The sequence below is a fragment of the Ascaphus truei genome, chromosome 3 (assembly GCF_040206685.1).
Source record: "Ascaphus truei isolate aAscTru1 chromosome 3, aAscTru1.hap1, whole genome shotgun sequence".
NCBI lineage: Eukaryota > Metazoa > Chordata > Amphibia > Anura > Ascaphidae > Ascaphus > Ascaphus truei.
In genome coordinates this window covers 387,620,544-387,641,362 of record NC_134485.1, presented here as the reverse complement: position 1 = coordinate 387,641,362, position 20,819 = coordinate 387,620,544, and positions in this window count along the sequence as shown.

Below are 20,819 nucleotides of genomic sequence, written 5' to 3'. Positions count from 1 at the left end.
TCTATCACATGGGAAACTAAATTAATTTTCCCAGTAAATCAGAAAAAACATAATTGAATTGTGTAATTATTTCTAACAAGTCCCCTTTATGTTCAGAGGACAATTGTCTACCCATTGGGATTTTATCGTCACCCAAGATGTTCTTCCGTGGGGGCTGAGGACACAGGTCCGTTTCCTCCTCCACCGGATGGATGAATAGAGACCGCTGCACCTTCCAGGTTTATAAGCAAGTTCACATGGTAAATTTGTTTACCCTTCCTGGACCCTGGTTGAGCGATCTCGTAATCCACATAACCCGTGCGGTGGAGTACTTCAAATGGGCCCTACCATTTGGCTAGGAGTTTACTCTCACAACTGGGTAATAATAACATCACCTGGTCTCCCGGGTGAAACACTCTCATGCGAGCATTCTGATTGTAATGTCTCTCCTGACTGTCCTGGGCTGATGTAAGATTCTCCCTAGCAAAATGGCCGACCACATCTAGGCGCTTCATAAGGTCTAGTACATATTGCAGGGTATTCTTAGAAGGAGACCGCTGTTCCTCCCAGGACTCCTTTAGGAGGTCTAGGATTCCCCGGGGTTGGCGGCCATACAATAATTCAAATGGAGAGAACCCCGTGGAGGCCTGGGGAACTTCCCGCACTGCGAACAGCAGAAAAGGGAGAACTTCATCCCAGGCTCTCTTCTCTGAATCTACAAATTTTCTCAGCATACCTTTTAGAGTTCGGTTAAATCTTTCCACCAATCCGTCAGTCTGTGGATGGTAGACCGATGTCCGAACAGACTTGACCTCTAATAATTTTAAGACATCCTGCATCAGTTTAGCCATAAAATTTGTACCTTGGTCTGTCAACATAACCTGGGGAAGTCCAACCCGTGAGAACAGCTCAGACAATTTGTTGGCTACTTGCTTCGCCGTTGCTGTCCTCAGGGGGAATGCCTCAGGATATCTTGTCGCATAGTCGACTATTACGAGAATAAACCTGTGTCCTTTCGCAGAAGGCTCCAGAGGTCCTACCAAGTCTACAACAATCCTCTCAAAGGGAATGGACACCAAGGATAGAGGAACCAAGGGGGCTGGTTTTTGTCCGTTCGGACTAGTTAGCTGGCACTGGGGACATGCCTGAGGAAACCGCAATACGGAGAAACGCGTAGAGTGAGGCTGACGAGAGAAAACTCCCACAGGATCGGAGTCCCCCAGAGCAGATGACGTCACTTCCGGTTTCTGGTTTGGGTGAGACGCACCGGTGACACGCACGCCCGCCGAGGCAGAGGGGGGACTGAGAGAGCAGCTTATACATTGCTGAGATCCGACCTGTGTGATCTAAACGCTTATTACCTTTTTATACCATGTGAGTGCATTGCACATACACTTACTTTTAAAGAGATTTTGTACAGTCTGCACTATGTCCGTGTTTATGTTATTCATTTAAGGTCTCCAGCACTTACCATTCCACTTACCTGTCTGACGGTCCAACGGGCTGCCATTCAAAAAGAAACCTTTATGGGAACATTGCTCACTCTACACTTGTGAGTATTTAGCACACTGCACCTTGATATTTATTTTTATATCAATCACAATACTGCACCATCAGGGAATTTTCTTCTGTTTTACATGATTTTGCGCTTCCCGATGATCTTCACCCCTTCACTGTCCACGGGATCGAGAGAACGACCCCACACTGGGTTAAGCAGCATCCATTCATGTTTGTATTAAGTATCACAATTTATCACATTTGTTTATATAATTTTTGAGCGCCACTCTTTGATATATTTGTTTTTCACTGGGGACATGCCGCACATAACTTAGCAATGTCATTATGCATCCCTGGCCAATAGAAGCGGAATGAAATACGGTCCAAGGTTTTATCTCTACCCAGGTGACCACACCAAGGGATCAGAAAAGGAAATGTATATAGAACACATAATAGACGATAAATAAACAGACATGACATTGTTACATTGTTTGTCATGTCTGTTTATTTATTGTCTCTTATGTGTTCTATATACATTTCCTTTTCTGTTTATTTATAGTCCATTCATTCACTAATAAGAATAACTTGTATTGATTTTTTATTTTTTTGACATTATGCTATTATTCCATTATTGGTTTTAAATTAGTGCTGAGAGTATATATATGTCAGCATGGTTTATTTCCCATCATGCCCCTGGTGAAGTGTCTTCCGTCACGAAACGCATAGGGTGGTTCTATTGGCTTAGGACCTGCATCATCCCCTCCCTTGGAGCCTGTTACGCCGGTGCTGCCCGCAGACCAGACCCGTCCCCTGTGCTGAGGTGGGACGTAGGGATACACGCACCCACAGCAAAGGGAGTGCGTCCGGAGTGTGGTGTTAATGTTGCCAGGCCAGGTATAGTAATGAAGACAATACTTGCTGGTACCGGTAGTAGAGGAGGAGGAGTTATTGCCGTTGCCAAGATCAGGGATAGGAGAGTTGCGGATGATCGAAGGTATAAGCCGTGTTACAGGGATGCCAGAAGTCACGAAGTCCAAGTAAAGCCAAAGTCGAGAGCCAGAGGGGGTAGTCGTCCAATCCGCGTCAATACCTGAGGAGTCACTGAGAGAGTAGTCAAATGCTTTCATACAGAACTATGTCGAGTGACGAGTGATGGGAAGCACAGGCATAATAAAGCTGGGCAGGCCAATGGGAAAAGGGGGCAGGCCTGGAGGACTGCAAGGAGTCCTCCCTGATAGGAGGGAGGTGTTACAGCCCAGCTGAGTGTAATCATTGATTTGAATGGAACTGTGTGATGCTTGGGGGCGACGCCTCACTGCAGGAGCAGTGGTTAAAAGTGCTCTGTTAGGCGTGTGCTCTGTAAGCTGGGAATGCATGCACATAACGTCTGAGGCTGGCGTGCGTGTAGGTGTGCGTGCAGGAGGGCGTGGGCGCGCCCGGCGCTGAGCAGAGGAATTGCTGAGAGGAGTGATCCCGCGACGGCGGCAGGGGCGAGGAGCCGTGGAGGACGGTAAGGCAGGATTGTTTTGTGGGTCCAGTGGCTCCCTGCGGAGAGGGGGTGCTCTGTGTGGGAAGCGAGGAGAACGCCGATTTCTGACAGTACCCCCCTCTTCAGGAACGGCCTCAGGACAGTCCAAGAACGGTTTCTCTGGAAACTTCTTCCTGAAGGACTTAAGAAGGGCCGGGGCATGAATGTCCTTTGAAGGTACCCAGGATCTCTCTTCAGGGCCAAAAGCCCTTCCACTGCACCAAGAACTGGAGCTGACCCCTGGATAGGCGAGAATCCAAAAGAGAGTGAACTTCGTATTCCTCGTTATTTTGTACCGTAATGGGATCCGGTTTACGAGTCTGATCCGGAAAGAAGTGACTGGAGATAAATGGTTTTAAGAGAGACACATGAAAGACATTGGGAATCTTCATACTGGGTGGTAGTTGGAGCCGGAATGCCACAGGATTGATTTGTTCACAAATAGGGAAGGGTCCCAGGAACTTAGGTGCCAGTTTAGGAGATGGTACCTTGAGGTGGATATTCCTAGAGGAGAGCCATACCAAATCCCCTGGTTTGTAACTGGGCGCCGAACGACGACGACGATCGGCCTGTAATTTCGATCTGCGGGAGGAGTTGAGAAGGGTAGACTGAATCCTGGACCATGTGGTTTGGAGGGAAGAAATGCGTTCATCTACGGCTGGTACTCCAGAAGAAATGTTGGGGATGGGAAGACAGGGAGGGTGGAACCCATAATTTATAAAGAAGGGTGACTCCCGGGTGGACTCTTTTTTTGCAGAATTGACAGCATACTCTGCCCAAGAGAGGAGTTGAGCCCAATCATACTGGAAATCGGATATAAAACATCTCAGGTACTTCTCCAGGGATTGATTGATTCTCTCCGTTTGTCCATTGGACTGAGGATGATAGGCGGAAGAGAAGGAAGAAGAGATGCCCAATCTCTTCGTGAAAGCTCTCCAAAATTTGGATACGAACTGAGAACCTCTGTCAGACACAATGGACGAAGGGATCCCATGAACCCGGAAAATCTGCTCCGTAAAGATATCAGCAAGGGCGGGGGAGGTGGGTAATCCTTTAAGTGGAATGAAATGGGACATCTTCGAGAACCTGTCCACGACCACCAAGATAGTGTTCACTCCTCTGGACCTGGGCAACTCCACGATGAAGTCCATAGAAATGTGGGACCAGGGGCGGTCGGGAACTGGACGGGGTAACCGAAAACCCTGAGGCTTTTGACGGAGAGTCTTGCTTTGAGCGCACGTGGGGCTTGCGCGGGTAAACTCCAGAATATCTTGAGACATCCTTGGCCACCAGAAATTCCGACGAATGAAATCAGTAGTCTTCTTAAAACCTGGATGACCTGCAGATTTAGAGGAGTGACCCCAAGACAGGACCTCTGGAACAAATTTGGATGGTACAAAGAGTTTGTTGTCGGGAACGACCAAGTCCTTGGGAATGCGTCTCTGGGAGTGCAAAATCTTGTCAAGATTCTTGAAAGTAGACGTGGCGAGAATCCTCTCATGTGGAAGGATAGTCTCCAACGATTCCTCTGGCCTCTCTTCAGAAGAATGTATACGGGAGAGTGCGTCTGCCTTTACGTTCTTGGTCCCGGGAATATAGGACAGGTGAAAATCGAATCGAGAAAAAAAAAGAGCCCAACGAGCCTGTCGTGGACCAAGGCGTCGAGCGTTCTCTATGTAAAGAAGGTTCTTGTGGTCCGTGAGAATAGTAAACGGCTCTTTTGACCCCTCCAGCAGGTGTCTCCACACTTGAAGAGCCATCTTCACGGCCAGAAGTTCCCTGTTACCCACGTCATAGTTCCTCTTGGCAGACTAGAATTTCTTGGAAAAATATGCAGAGGGATGTAACTTGTCTTGGGGCGTGGGTCTCTGGGAAAGAATGGCACCAGCGCCGCAATCAGAAGCGTCGACCTCCAGGACGAAGGGAAGCTCGATGTTGGGATGACGGAGAATAGGTGCGGATATAAAGGCTTCCTTGAGTGTCTCGAAGGCGGAGATAGCCTCGGGTGACCAAGCAGAAGGATCAGCTCCTTTTTGGTGAGCGCAGTGAGGGGTGCCACAATGGGGGAAAAACTCCATATAAACTTACGATAGTAAATAGCGAACCCTAAAAAACGTTGTATGGCCTTGAGAGAGTTGGGTCTTGGCCATTCAGTGACTGCTTGAAGTTTACCGGAATCCATCATAAACCCCTCATCAGAAATGATATACCCCAGGAACGGAGTGCACTTCTCACGTTTGGCGTACAAATGGTGTTCACGGAGACGGGAAAGGACGTAGGAGGTGTGGCGTATATGGTCCTGGAGATCTTTGGAAAAAATCAGGATATCATCCAAGTATACAATAACAAAAATATTGAGTACCTTACGAAAGACGTCGTTGATGAAATCCTGGAAGACAGCGGGAGCATTACATAAGCCGAAAGGGATTACTAGATATTCGTAGTGTCCACTACGCGTGTTGAAGGCCGTCTTCCATTGATCCCCCTTCCTGATGCGCACCAGGTTATAGGCACCACTCAGATCCAACTTGGAAAAAATCTTGGCCCTCTGTAATTTATCGAACAGTTTGGTAATAAGGGGAAGGGGGTAACGATTTTTAATAGTTATCTGGTTTAAACCCCTGTAGTCGATGCAAGGCCTCAACGACCCGTCCTTTTTCTTGACGAAGAAAAACCAAGCCCCTGCTGGGGAATTGGAGTGACGAATAAAGCCTTTCTTGAGATTCTCCTGGATACAATATATACATCCATAGCGCGAGATTCTGGTAATGACAAGGGGTAGGTCTTGGACTTGGGTAGAGAGTAACCTGGAACTAGATCGATCGGACAATCGTAAGTCCTGTGTGGCGGCAAGAGGTCTGACTGTACCTTATTGAAAACGTCCCGGAATTTATGGTAAACGGAAGGTAGAATAACTTCGGGAACAGAGGTATTGGCCAGCAGTTGATGAGTCTCGCCTGACCTCGGCCTCCAGGAAATGGGGGCAGAGGAAGTCCAGTCAATGAGAGGATTGTTAAGCTGTAGCCAAGGAAGACCAAGGGTGATGGGTATCCCAGGAGCGTGAATGGCATCGAGAACTAAGATCTCCTTGTGCAGATGTGAGGACAGAAGCAAGGGAGCCGTCTCTAAGGAGATGTGGGCCGGGGTAAGAGGATGTCCATCGATACCGACGAGTGCGATGGGAACCTTCTTTCTCACGAGTGGTATGCGGTTTAACCTGGCGAATTCAAGATCCACAAAGTTTCCTCCAGCTCCTGAGTCAATGAAAGCGGCGGTAGAAGTCTTGAACTTATCGACTGAAAGGGAGACTGGAAATGTAAGTTTCTTAGGGAGTTCACCTTTAGAAAGGGGACGTGGAGACATTACACCCAGAGAGAGCTCCTCTGTACTCACTGGGTGTTCCCATTCCGGACGCAGTGGACACTCCCGAACCAGATGTTCCATGGATACGCAGTAGAAACACAATCCCCCGGCGTGGCGGAACTGCCGTATCGGTGTGCGGATGCGTTGTACCCCCAATTGCATTGGCTCTGGCAACTCCAGTGCAGGAGTGTTGCTGGGAGTACTGGAGAACGGAACTTGAAAGTTATGGACGCGAGTGCGCTGACGCTCTGAGCGGCGTACCTGGATACGTTGATCAACTCGGACAGCCAAATCAATAATGAGGACCTCCAATTGATCCGGCCTGGATTGGCGAGAGAGTTCATCCTTGATGGGATCTGCCAGGCCTTGCCAGAACACGGAGAAAAGAGCCTCTTGTCCCCAGTTAGTCTCGGCTGCTAGAGTCCGGAATTCCACAGCATACTGCGTCACCATTCGCCGTCCCTGAGTGATCTGGAGGAGAGAAACAGATGCCATCTCCCGACGAGCGGAAGAATCGAATACTTGTTGAAACTCGGCTTTAAATGCCGGGTAATCTTGGGTAAGGTCAGAACGCCGGTCCCAAACCGGGGAAGCCCAAGCCAGGGCGCTGCCAGTGAGGAGGTTATAAATGTAGGCTACCTTCTTGCGATCAGTATTGTAGAGATGGGGAGCCATTTCAAACTGCACCTCACACTGGTTTAGGAAACCCCTACAATCTTGCGGTTCACCTGCATAAGGCTTGGGGGGAGGAATCCTTACATCTGAGCTGCTAACTGCGCTTGTGGAGTGGGGGCTTACATCTGGCGGGGTCGCGGTCGGTACCCTGTCTGAGAGTACTGCGACCTGGCGTGTAAGTGTCACAATTTGATCCGCCATGGCCCGGTTATGCTGAAGCAGATTGGAGAGAAACTGTTGAAGTTCGGTCTGGTCTGCGTTTTGTGGGCTCTACATAATGTTACGCCGGTGCTGCCCGCAGACCAGACCCGTCCCCTGTGCTGAGGTGGAACGTAGGGATACACGCACCCGCAGCAAAGGGAGCGCGTCCGGAGTGTGGTGTTAATGTTGCCAGGCCAGGTATAGTAATGAAGACAATACTTGCCGGTACCGGTAGTAGAGGAGGAGTAGTTATTGCCGTTGCCAAGATCAGGGATAGGAGAGTTGCGGATGATCGAAGGTATAAGCCGTGTTACAGGGATGCCAGAAGTCACGAAGTCCAAGTAGAGCCGAAGTCGAGAGCCAGAGGGGGTAGTCGTCCAATCCGCGCAAATACCTGAGGAGTCACTGAGAGAGTAGTCAAATGCTTCCATACAGAACTATGTCGAGCAACGAGTGATGGGAAGCACAGGCATAATAAAGCTGGGCAGGCCAATGGGAAAAGGGGGCAGGCCTGGAGGACTGCAAGGAGTCCTCCCTGATAGGAGGGAGGTGTTACAGCCCAGCTGAGTGTAATCATTGATTTGAATGGAACTGTGTGATGCTTGGGGGCGACGCCTCACTGCAGGAGCAGTGGTTAAAAGTGCTCTGTTAGGCGTGTGCTCTGTAAGCTGGGAATGCATGCACATAACGTCTGAGGCTGACGTGCGTGTAGGTGTGCGTGCAGGAGGGCGTGGGCGCGCCCGGCGCTGAGCAGAGGAATTGCTGAGAGGAGTGATCCCGCGACGGCGGCAGGGGCGAGGAGCCGTGGAGGACGGTAAGGCAGGATTGTTTTGTGGGTCCAGTGGCTCCCTGCAGAGAGGGGGTGCTCTGTGTGGGAAGCGAGGAGAACGCCGATTTCTGACAGTACCCCCCTCTTCAGGAACGGCCTCAGGACAGTCCAAGAACGGTTTCTCTGGAAACTTCTTCCTGAAGGACTTAAGAAGGGCCGGGGCATGAATGTCCTTTGAAGGTACCCAGGATCTCTCTTCAGGGCCAAAAGCCCTTCCACTGCACCAAGAACTGGAGCTGACCCCTGGATAGGCGAGAATCCAAAAGAGAGTGAACTTCGTATTCCTCGTTATTTTGTACCGTAATGGGATCCGGTTTACGAGTCTGATCCGGAAAGAAGTGACTGGAGATAAATGGTTTTAAGAGAGACACATGAAAGACATTGGGAATCTTCATACTGGGTGGTAGTTGGAGCCGGAATGCCACAGGATTGATTTGTTCACAAATAGGGAAGGGTCCCAGGAACTTAGGTGCCAGTTTAGGAGATGGTACCTTGAGGTGGATATTCCTAGAGGAGAGCCATACCAAATCCCCTGGTTTGTAACTGGGCGCCGAACGACGACGACGATCGGCCTGTAATTTCGATCTGCGGGAGGAGTTGAGAAGGGTAGACTGAATCCTGGACCATGTGGTTTGGAGGGAAGAAATGCGTTCATCTACGGCTGGTACTCCAGAAGAAATGTTGGGGATGGGAAGACAGGGAGGGTGGAACCCATAATTTATAAAGAAGGGTGACTCCCGGGTGGACTCTTTTTTTGCAGAATTGACAGCATACTCTGCCCAAGAGAGGAGTTGAGCCCAATCATCCTGGAAATCGGATATAAAACATCTCAGGTACTTCTCCAGGGATTGATTGATTCTCTCCGTTTGTCCATTGGACTGAGGATGATAGGCGGAAGAGAAGGAAGAAGAGATGCCCAATCTCTTCGTGAAAGCTCTCCAAAATTTGGATACGAACTGAGAACCTCTGTCAGACACAATGGACGAAGGGATCCCATGAACCCGGAAAATCTGCTCCGTAAAGATATCAGCAAGGGCGGGGGAGGTGGGTAATCCTTTAAGTGGAATGAAATGGGACATCTTCGAGAACCTGTCCACGACCACCAAGATAGTGTTCACTCCTCTGGACCTGGGCAACTCCACGATGAAGTCCATAGAAATGTGGGACCAGGGGCGGTCGGGAACTGGAAGGGGTAACAGAAAACCCTGAGGCTTTTGACGGAGAGTCTTGCTTTGAGCGCACGTGGGGCATGCGCGGGTAAACTCCAGAATATCTTGAGACATCCTTGGCCACCAGAAATTCCGACGAATGAAATCAGTAGTCTTAAAACCTGGATGACCTGCAGATTTAGAGGAGTGACCCCAAGACAGGACCTCTGGAACAAATTTGGATGGTACAAAGAGTTTGTTGTCGGGAACGACCAAGTCCTTGGGAATGCGTCTCTGGGAGTGCAAAATCTTGTCAAGATTCTTGAAAGTAGACGTGGCGAGAATCCTCTCATGTGGAAGGATAGTCTCCAACGATTCCTCTGGCCTCTCTTCAGAAGAATGTATACGGGAGAGTGCGTCTGCCTTTACGTTCTTGGTCCCGGGAATATAGGACAGGTGAAAATCGAATCGAGAAAAAAAAAGAGCCCAACGAGCCTGTCGTGGACCAAGGCGTCGAGCGTTCTCTATGTAAAGAAGGTTCTTGTGGTCCGTGAGAATAGTAAACGGCTCTTTTGACCCCTCCAGCAGGTGTCTCCACACTTGAAGAGCCATCTTCACGGCCAGAAGTTCCCTGTTACCCACGTCATAGTTCCTCTTGGCAGACTAGAATTTCTTGGAAAAATATGCAGAGGGATGTAACTTATCTTGGGGCGTGGGTCTCTGGGAAAGAACGGCAGCAGCGCCGCAATCAGAAGCGTCGACCTCCAGGACGAAGGGAAGTTCGATGTTGGAATGACGGAGAATAGGTGCGGATATAAAGGCTTCCTTGAGTGTCTCGAAGGCGGAGATAGCCTCGGGTGACCAAGCAGAAGGATCAGATCCTTTTTGGTGAGCGCAGTGAGGGGTGCCACAATGGGGGAAAAACTCCATATAAACTTACGATAGTAAATAGCGAACCCTAAAAAACATTGTATGGCCTTGAGAGAGTTGGGTCTTGGCCATTCAGTGACTGCTTGAAGTTTACCGGAATCCATCATAAACCCCTCATCGGAAATGATATACCCCAGGAACGGAGTAGAGGTCGTATGAAAGGTGCACTTCTCACGTTTGGCGTACAAATGGTGTTCACGGAGACGGGAAAGGACGTAGGAGGTGTGGCGTATATGGTCCTGGAGATCTTTGGAAAAAATCAGGATATCATCCAAGTATACAATAACAAAAATATTGAGTACCTTACGAAAGACGTCGTTGATGAAATCCTGGAAGACAGCGGGAGCATTACATAAGCCGAAAGGGATTACTAGATATTCGTAGTGTCCACTACGCGTGTTGAAGGCCGTCTTCCATTGATCCCCCTTCCTGATGCGCACCAGGTTATAGGCACCACTCAGATCCAACTTGGAAAAAATCTTGGCCCTCTGTAATTTATCGAACAGTTTGGTAATAAGGGGAAGGGGGTAACGATTTTTAATAGTTATCTGGTTTAAACCCCTGTAGTCGATGCAAGGCCTCAACGACCCGTCCTTTTTCTTGACGAAGAAAAACCAAGCCCCTGCTGGGGAATTGGAGTGACGAATAAAGCCTTTCTTGAGATTCTCCTGGATATATTCATCCATAGCGCGAGATTCTGGTAATGACAAGGGGTAGGTCTTGGACTTGGGTAGAGAGTAACCTGGAACTAGATCGATCGGACAATCGTAAGTCCTGTGTGGCGGCAAGAGGTCTGACTGTACCTTATTGAAAACGTCCCGGAATTTATGGTAAACGGAAGGTAGAATAACTTCGGGAACAGAGGTATTGGCCAGCAGTTGATGAGTCTCGCCTGACCTCGGCCTCCAGGAAATGGGGGCAGAGGAAGTCCAGTCAATGAGAGGATTGTTAAGCTGTAGCCAAGGAAGACCAAGGGTGATGGGTATCCCAGGAGCGTGAATGGCATCGAGAACTAAGATCTCCTTGTGCAGATGTGAGGACAGAAGCAAGGGAGCCGTCTCTAAGGAGATGTGGGCCGGGGTAAGAGGATGTCCATCGATACCGACGAGTGCGATGGGAACCTTCTTTCTCACGAGTGGTATGCGGTTTAACCTGGCGAATTCAAGATCCACAAAGTTTCCTCCAGCTCCTGAGTCAATGAAAGCGGCGGTAGAAGTCTTGAACTTATCGACTGAAAGGGAGACTGGAAATGTAAGTTTCTTAGGGAGTTCACCTTTAGAAAGGGGACGTGGAGACATTACACCCAGAGAGAGCTCCTCTGTACTCACTGGGTGTTCCCATTCCGGACGCAGTGGACACTCCCGAACCAGATGTTCCATGGATACGCAGTAGAAACACAATCCCCCGGCGTGGCGGAACTGCCGTATCGGTGTGCGGATGCGTTGTACCCCCAATTGCATTGGCTCTGGCAACTCCAGTGCAGGAGTGTTGCTGGGAGTACTGGAGAACGGAACTTGAAAGTTATGGACGCGAGTGCGCTGACGCTCTGAGCGGCGTACCTGGATACGTTGATCAACTCGGACAGCCAAATCAATAATGAGGACCTCCAATTGATCCGGCCTGGATTGGCGAGAGAGTTCATCCTTGATGGGATCTGCCAGGCCTTGCCAGAACACGGAGAAAAGAGCCTCTTGTCCCCAGTTAGTCTCGGCTGCTAGAGTCCGGAATTCCACAGCATACTGCGTCACCATTCGCCGTCCCTGAGTGATCTGGAGGAGAGAAACAGATGCCATCTCCCGACGAGCGGAAGAATCGAATACTTGTTGAAACTCGGCTTTAAATGCCGGGTAATCTTGGGTAAGGTCAGAACGCCGGTCCCAAACCGGGGAAGCCCAAGCCAGGGCGCTGCCAGTGAGGAGGTTATAAATGTAGGCTACCTTCTTGCGATCAGTATTGTAGAGATGGGGAGCCATTTCAAACTGCACCTCACACTGGTTTAGGAAACCCCTACAATCTTGCGGTTCACCTGCATAAGGCTTGGGGGGAGGAATCCTTACATCTGAGCTGCTAACTGCGCTTGTGGAGTGGGGGCTTACATCTGGCGGGGTCGCGGTCGGTACCCTGTCTGAGAGTACTGCGACCTGGCGTGTAAGTGTCACAATTTGATCCGCCATGGCCCGGTTATGCTGAAGCAGATTGGAGAGAAACTGTTGAAGTTCGGTCTGGTCTGCGTTTTGTGGGCTCTACATAATGTTACGCCGGTGCTGCCCGCAGACCAGACCCGTCCCCTGTGCTGAGGTGGAACGTAGGGATACACGCACCCGCAGCAAAGGGAGCGCGTCCGGAGTGTGGTGTTAATGTTGCCAGGCCAGGTATAGTAATGAAGACAATACTTGCCGGTACCGGTAGTAGAGGAGGAGGAGTTATTGCCGTTGCCAAGATCAGGGATAGGAGAGTTGCGGATGATCGAAGGTATAAGCCGTGTTACAGGGATGCCAGAAGTCACGAAGTCCAAGTAAAGCCAAAGTCGAGAGCCAGAGGGGGTAGTCGTCCAATCCGCGTCAATACCTGAGGAGTCACTGAGAGAGTAGTCAAATGCTTTCATACAGAACTATGTCGAGTGACGAGTGATGGGAAGCACAGGCATAATAAAGCTGGGCAGGCCAATGGGAAAAGGGGGCAGGCCTGGAGGACTGCAAGGAGTCCTCCCTGATAGGAGGGAGGTGTTACAGCCCAGCTGAGTGTAATCATTGATTTGCATGGAACTGTGTGATGCTTGGGGGCGACGCCTCACTGCAGGAGCAGTGGTTAAAAGTGCTCTGTTAGGCGTGTGCTCTGTAAGCTGGGAATGCATGCACATAACGTCTGAGGCTGGCGTGCGTGTAGGTGTGCGTGCAGGAGGGCGTGGGCGCGCCCGGCGCTGAGCAGAGGAATCGCCGAGAGGAGTGATCCCGCGACGGCGGCAGGGGCGAGGAGCCGTGGAGGACGGTAAGGCAGGATTGTTTTGTGGGTCCAGGGGCTCCCTGCGGAGAGGGGGTGCTATGTGTGGGAAGCGAGGAGAACGCCGATTCCTGACAGAGCTGTGACCTGCCCAGATTTCGTTCCTCTGAGCCCCAAGAGCTTTACAGCCTTTTAGGACTTCCGCGTGTGCCAGCGCTGCATTGTGATGTCATTGGCGCACCGCGTGTCCAGCAGGCCTGTGTGTGTGGCGGTGCAGTCGGTCCTAGCAGCGTGGAGCTCAGTCTTACCCGTATGGTACACCTCGTGTACTGTGTGGGCATTTGAGTGCAGAGGCGGTGGCTGTTCTGATAGTGTGGATCTCCACAGGACTCGTGTAACATCCCTTGCAGAAGATTCCGTGTCTGAGGAGGGAGGACATCTGCTCTATGGGTCCATTATTTTCAGCCTTGCTGTAAGTAGGATTTTAATTTTACTCTTATTGGATGGTACTGCATCTCTTGGTCCTAAGCCCAACGGACAATTGTTTGTTGTTATATATTCATTAATAGTATTTTATTAAAATTGTAATAATCATTTAGTTATTCTTCTCATGTGTTTGGTTTTTTAGAGTTACACTATGATTTTTCTTTTTGTCTTTTTTGTTTTTTATGTTTGTTTGTCACCCTTGTGAGACTTCATTCAAGATTCCCCTCAGGACTGCTTGCTACCCCCGATTGGACTCTCTATTTGGTCAGATTTCACCCACTGTAAATATTTTGGAGGCGCCGGCTGTTTGTTTTTATTGTCATGTTACGTACGTTGATAGCATATATTATCTCTTACTGTGCATGGAATGTCTTGTATATAATGTAAAACCCAGCTCACTTAATGTAACTATGTATTTGTAATCATGTATTTGTCATCATACAGTGGCGGCCGAGCTGAGTCTTCAGCGGCAGGGTAAGGGGAAGCTGTGCAAAGCTGCGTGAAGCTGGGAAGCAGCCAGGGGGAGCAGCTAGGGGTCGGAAGGGAAGGGGAACAGCATCTTGATTTTGCACGCGGGGATGATAAAGTGCTTTTGCATGAAACGCGTAGGGTGTGTTCATGTAGTCTTTGTATTGGCTGAAGCTTGCAATTAAAAGTGATCTGCTATTTTTGAAGTTTGGAGATTAAAGACACAGTAGCACACTAGCGCCCCCTATCATTACTGCAGACTACTATGAAAGACAATAAAACTCAATTTTTTGCGGTCGTGTCACATTCGTGGCTCAGTAGCGATCACCCCGCAAATGTAAATAAGTGCTGAGAATTTAGACTTAGCTTCTCATGGTAACACAGACAGTATATCTTAATACATCTGTACATGATCAACTCCAACAACTATAAGGAGCACACACCTTTCATCAACTCATACAATTTCTATAATGGATTGCTGCCACCCAATTTTCATCCTCTGCCCGTGGTAAGGTAAATTTAGGTTCACATAGATCTGTCATTCCCAAATGACCCGTACAATATATGCGTTTCATAGAATATGCATGCGAATAAAATCAAAGACATGTATATGCATTCCATGCGCATAGACAGGAGCACGCACAATGTACTTTAAGCATTTATTTCTTCTTTATTATTAATAAGTAACAATCTCACAATTATTTTACAGAATGAAAGTGTACAAGAGACAGCCAGAAGAAGATGTCTATTGAAGTTTTTGTTTTTTATCTCTAATTCTAATTTACACTAATAACATTTGAACTTTATTCTGCTAACCTCTGTTACTTGCACGTTAAATTCAAGTATAGACAAAGTGGCTCAACATTTTCTACTTTTTTATTCTATCGATTTTATATGTTGATTCACTGCCAATCTGATGTCTTATTGATGCACTATTACTTCCAGTGTTAACCATTCTTTCTGGTGCCAAATTGGCAATTTATTTGTATTTGGATCTGCTATTTGTACCTGAAGAAAATTCTGTGTTGGACCTGAAACGTCGCTGTCTCTCTTTGTTGCTGAAATAAATTACTATTTTTGCAAGACTTAATGTAAGTAGTTTTCTACTTGGTCTTATTATGAAATTCATGAAGCAGAGAAGTGTTTGAACAAAGTCTATTTGGCAATTTGCAAGACAAAACAATGCATATTTCTTAACCTTATGCAAACTTGTGCCACTCGAAAACTCTGTCTCTAATGCCACCCCCAGTGTAAATATTTTTCTCTGGAAAAAGAAGTTGATGCAAACACCACAAAACATATACAAATTGGTTTTATACACAAAGACACACGAAATTCCTATTTTTCTGTTTCGCTGTTTAATGACAAAATCCCTTATACTAATACTTTATACAATGGAGCCCAAACATGGAAACTGTGAGCTACATGTATAAATGATGAAGGTATTAAAAAGCAAACAAGTTATGAAATTAGGCAGTAACGAAGTACAGTATGAAGGGCAATAGATGTGACCAACGAATCATATCTGCAAAAAAAATTACATTTATTTCCTAAGTCCATTCACAGTTGTATTTACTAATTTTACATAGTTACATAATTACATAGTAGAGGAGGTTGAATAAAGACATATGCCCATAAAATTCAGATGCTTATCCTACAGTATATTTGTATACAGTATTTTGATCCAGAGGACGGCAAACACAAAACCCCAGTGAAACATCATACAATGAAATAAAAAAACCTTCCTGACTCCAAATAATGACAATCGGATTTCTCCCTTTCATTTTTTTTATCTGTCTGTACCCATGTATATAGAAATAGCCATGATGAAATATAACTTTATATGACTCAGAGACCACAGCATTTAGCTGTCAAAAAATACTCCTACCAAAAATGTACTTAATATATAAATTATGAGGGGTTACAAAAATCATACTACAGCAAAAAAAATGATATATGTTGATAATATTTATATTTTTTAAACTATTCCATTTTGTGAATTTGTACTTAAACTGATGCACACTAGATAATATTTCAAGCATGTATCACTTCCTCATTTCTTTGTTTGTTTGATCAAAATCTAAGGTTCATTCTCAATGTAACACCCCGCCCCCCCCCCCCCCCCCCTGCCCCCCTCTGGGAGATGCATAGCCTATGCTACCTAGTGTGTGGTGCAATACCTGTTAGGGTCAGGAGAGCTGAGTCTGATCTGCGATGTAATGGAGATTAGGACAGGTTTAGTTTCGTTCTCTTGGTGTTCAGCGCCTCCAGCCGTAGTGGGTTCCAGGGTGTCCAGAAATAAGCCCCCACTACAGCACACTTTCCATCCTGCCCAAGGACTGATACTTAGACAAGAGTGTCATAACAAGGGTCTTTATTGTATGGCAGGCATCCACTGCAGATCTTCATACAGAGATGCAGAGTCTCAGAGGTCCCAGATCTGTGGATGGTAAGGGCCCCTGGTCTTACAGGGCCTCGGTGGCTGAATCTGATGTTCCCTCAGTCCAAAGACTGAGGGTGAGCATGTTCATCCTGCCATAGGAGAGACTGACAGCTCTATGTTTCCTCTCTCTTCCAGAGCAGGAACAGGACTCACAGTAACTTGCTCACAACGAGGATCAAAAAAGGGCAGGCTCATGGTCTATACCTATACCAGATAGGCTTACACAGGCCTTAAGTCACCACCTTACTTCTATCAATAATAATTTGGGCATGAGGAGGGTCAAGAGCCCATAGATTTAACCTATAATGCCTGCAGCTAACAGGACTTACATAACAGGGATAACAGGGGGAAGGACAGGCAGAATATACATACCCTGTTACATTTAGTTTCAGGGTTGAGGTATTGTTTTGTGATGCTGAATGCAAACACAATTATAGAGACGCTAAAATAAAATGGTGTACTTTGTTCTTATAGATTAATGTGTATTACTTTGTTTTTAGAAGTTATTAAGCTCCCAGTCCAGCGTACTTTATGTGTAGTAATGGCCACAATAGCAAGTCATGGTATTGGTTTTAGTCTCATGGTTACACTTGCTTAAATTTAAAAAACTACAATATTACAATATGAACAATTAAAATCTTATATGAATTTCATTTACATTAATTAAAATACATAAAGAAAGCAAGTATGACAACTTGTTTACAATTACTGCACCGACACACTTTATTCGAGCAAATACCCAGTATGTACCTGGCAGATACCTGGAATGCGCCGCTCCTCACCTCTGACAAGCCCCGTTGCGTTTGCCTTCCCAGCCTGGGTTCATGCCTGGCTGACGGGCGGCTGATCTGTTAAATGATAATGATTAGGATTTAATAGGCTGCAATGCTTTGCGTGTCTACCAGATGGCATAAATTCCTGAATTGTAATGCAGTATATATATATATATATATACTGTGCAGTATTGCAGCCAGCGGGAATAAAATGCTTCAATCCCTGCCTGGAAAATAACGCAATGCACTCGGGCAGAAAACAGTCACAAACCTCAATACACCCGGGTATACCCGAATTCGTGGGACTAGCCGAGCTCGAATATAGTGTGTCGCCAGTGTAAATTGCTATTATTTCAAAATATATGTATATGTATGAGGCACATGTACCCCCACCCTCTAGGAGATACTTGTTGCGGCTACCGGTGTGGTGTGGCATACCTGTAAGAGTTCAGGAGAGCTGAGATGTCTGCGATGATATGGAGACAACGCAGGCTTTTGATGTCATCCGAGATTCCTCAAGGTGCTTAGCGCCTCCAGCTGTAGTGGGCTCCAGGGTGCCCAGAGATCAGTCCCCACTAAAGCACACTTCTTTCCTCCTGCTGAGGGACTCACACTCAAACAGGAGTATGATGAAAATGAAGGGGTCTTTATTCAGCAGTCACTGCAGATCTTCCTTACAGCGGTGCATCAGAGGATCCCAGGCGCCTGGGTGGTGCTTGCTCTCCTAGTGTGGAGCCTTAGATCTTCTTGAGCCAGCCTGGCTGGCCTCTCTCTCCCACAGGGAGAAGAGACAGGCCCCACACCCCCACTCGGTTGTTAGGGTGGAAGAGAACTAACTAAATTTAGCACTGTCTCTCTGAGGAACCAGAAGGGGAGGGTTCAAGGTCTGTACCTATACCTTAGATAGTTACATAGTAGATGAGGTTGATAAAAAGACGTACGTCCATCAAGTTCATCCTATGCTAAATTTGGACAACAGATACTTTATCCTATATCTATACTTACTTGTTGATCCAACGGAGGCATTTTTAATTGTGGCATTGTCAGCTATCTCACTTAGACAAGAAGCAGAGTTATATTTATTAACACTAAAGTTGCGATTGTAGAGGAGAATGGTTCAAAACGCCATCGATATAGTCTAACATGAGTCTCCTATACTGATCGAGGGAGTTATCAGCTTCAATGCAGGATTCACCTGCTCTCGCAGCTCCGTGACGCGGAGTTATACAGTCAGAGCACAGGAGGCAGGAGGCGGTTCAGTGTACATTTCACTGCCGATATGAAGGGCTCAGGACACTGATCTCACGGCTTGATGGAGCATACAGAGGCTACAGAGTGAACCAGCAGCACATCTGTGGTCTGATCTCCTCCCCACCTGTAGGCAGAGCATTAGTTATCTGCTTTGGAGTCAACAGGCTCCGGATGCAGCTCTATATACAATACAGCATTCACCGCTGCCTAACAGTCTTACCTCCGCTGTATCTCACTGCGCACAATCTGTTACTACATTATATATACTCCCCTGCTAAGGTGGCAGCATTATTAATAATCATACATGCTGACTGTAGCCCTCAATTTAGAGGATTAATAGCATTTTGACACTGCCACATTGATAGATCGACAATAGGGGTCTAAATAGAAGTAGCGATCTGCTACTACTGGCATAGTTCCAGATTTTGTAAGAGAACCTTAGGATATACTAGGGGCTCTACATTGAGAGTATAAAGACATAGGATACAGACCACACCATTAGAGTGCCAGATATAGGACTGTATTACTATCCCACTGTAACAGTCCAAAGCTCTCCTGGTGTGGCTTCCCTTATCTTGCTCCCTTTTTATTCATCTCATTGCACTATTTATTTTAAATATTTTTTGAATAAAGATTATTTTAATATTGAAACTTATCACTACAGATACATGAGTACTTATCCAAACTGAGTTATTTTCTCCCTCTGGTATATCTGATCCAGAGGAAGGCAAACAAAAAAACACAGATATTCAATGATAAATAAATTCCTTCCTGACTCCAAAGATTGGCAATCGGATTAATCCCTGGATCAACATCCTTCCCATGTATACTTATTTGGTATATCCAGTGTTCGACAAACCTATACATTTGCTCGCCCCGGGCGAGTGGATTTAACATCGTGGCGAGCTCCTATTGGCCCAAGCAGCACACGTTTGGTACTAGGTGGCGAGTAGATTTTTTTGTGTGGCGAGTAGATTTTTTGGTGATTTGTCAACCACTGGGTATATCCCTGTATATCTTTCCTTTCTAAAAAGATGTCCAACCTTTTATTGAACAAATCTATTGTATCTGCCATCACAGTCTACATGGGAAATTAATTCCACATTTGATCTGCCTTTCCTGTAAAGAACCCTTTCCTTTGTTGCTGGTGAAATCTCCTTTCCTCCATCCTATAGGGATAGCCCTGAGTCCTTTGTACTGCCCGTGGGATGAATAGTTCTTTTGAAAGCTCCTTGTATTGTCCCCGAATATATTTGTATATAGTTATCATATCCCCTCTTAGACGCCTCTTTTATAATATAAATAAATCTAATTTAGCTAGCCTCTCCTCATAAGTTAGATTTTCCATCCCTTTATTAATTTAGTGGCTCTTGTCTGCACGCTCTCTAGTTCCAGAATGTCTTTTCTAAGGAGCGGTGCCCAAAATTGTACTCCATATTCAAGGTGTGGTCTTACTAATGCTTTGTAAAGGGGCATAATTATGTTTACTTCCCTTCCATCCATTGCCCGTTTAATGAAGATAAGACCTTGTTTGCCTTTGCAGCTACTGCATAACTTTGGACACTATTGCTAAGCCTGCTGTCTACAAGCACTCCTAAATCCTTCTCCATCAAGGATTCCCCCAATTTATCCCCTTTAATTTGTAAGTCGCCTGTTTATTCTTGCATCCCAAATGCATAACCTTACATTTATCTGTATTAAACCTCATCTGCCATTTACCTGCCCATGTTTCTAGTCTCTCCAAGTCCTTCTGAAGAGAAATTACATCCTGCTCTGATTCTACAACCTTACACAATTTAGTATTATCAGCAAAGATGGAGACTTTGCTCTCGATGCCAACCAAAAGGTCATTAATAAACAAGTTAAAAAGCAGGGGTCCCAGTACCGATCCCTGAGGTATTCCACTCATGACTTTTGCCCAACCTGAAAAAGTTCCATTTATGACAACCCTCTGTTGTCTGTCCTTTAACCAGTTTTCAATCCAGGTGCATATATTATTACAAAGTCCAATTTTCTTTATTGTGTACACCAACCTCTTGTGAGAAACCGTATCAAAAGCCTTTTCAAAATCTAAGTAGACCACATCAACTGCATTACCCTGGTCTAAATTCCTACTTACCATCTCAAAGAAACAAATAAGGTTAGTTTGGCATGATCTATCCTTCATAAATCCATGCTGACTATTACTAATAATTTTGTTTTCCATTAGGTATTCCTGAATATTATCCCGTATTAAACCTTCAAGTAGTTTCCCCACTATTGAAGTCCGGCTTACAGGTCTGTAATTCCTTGGTTGTGATCTAGCTCC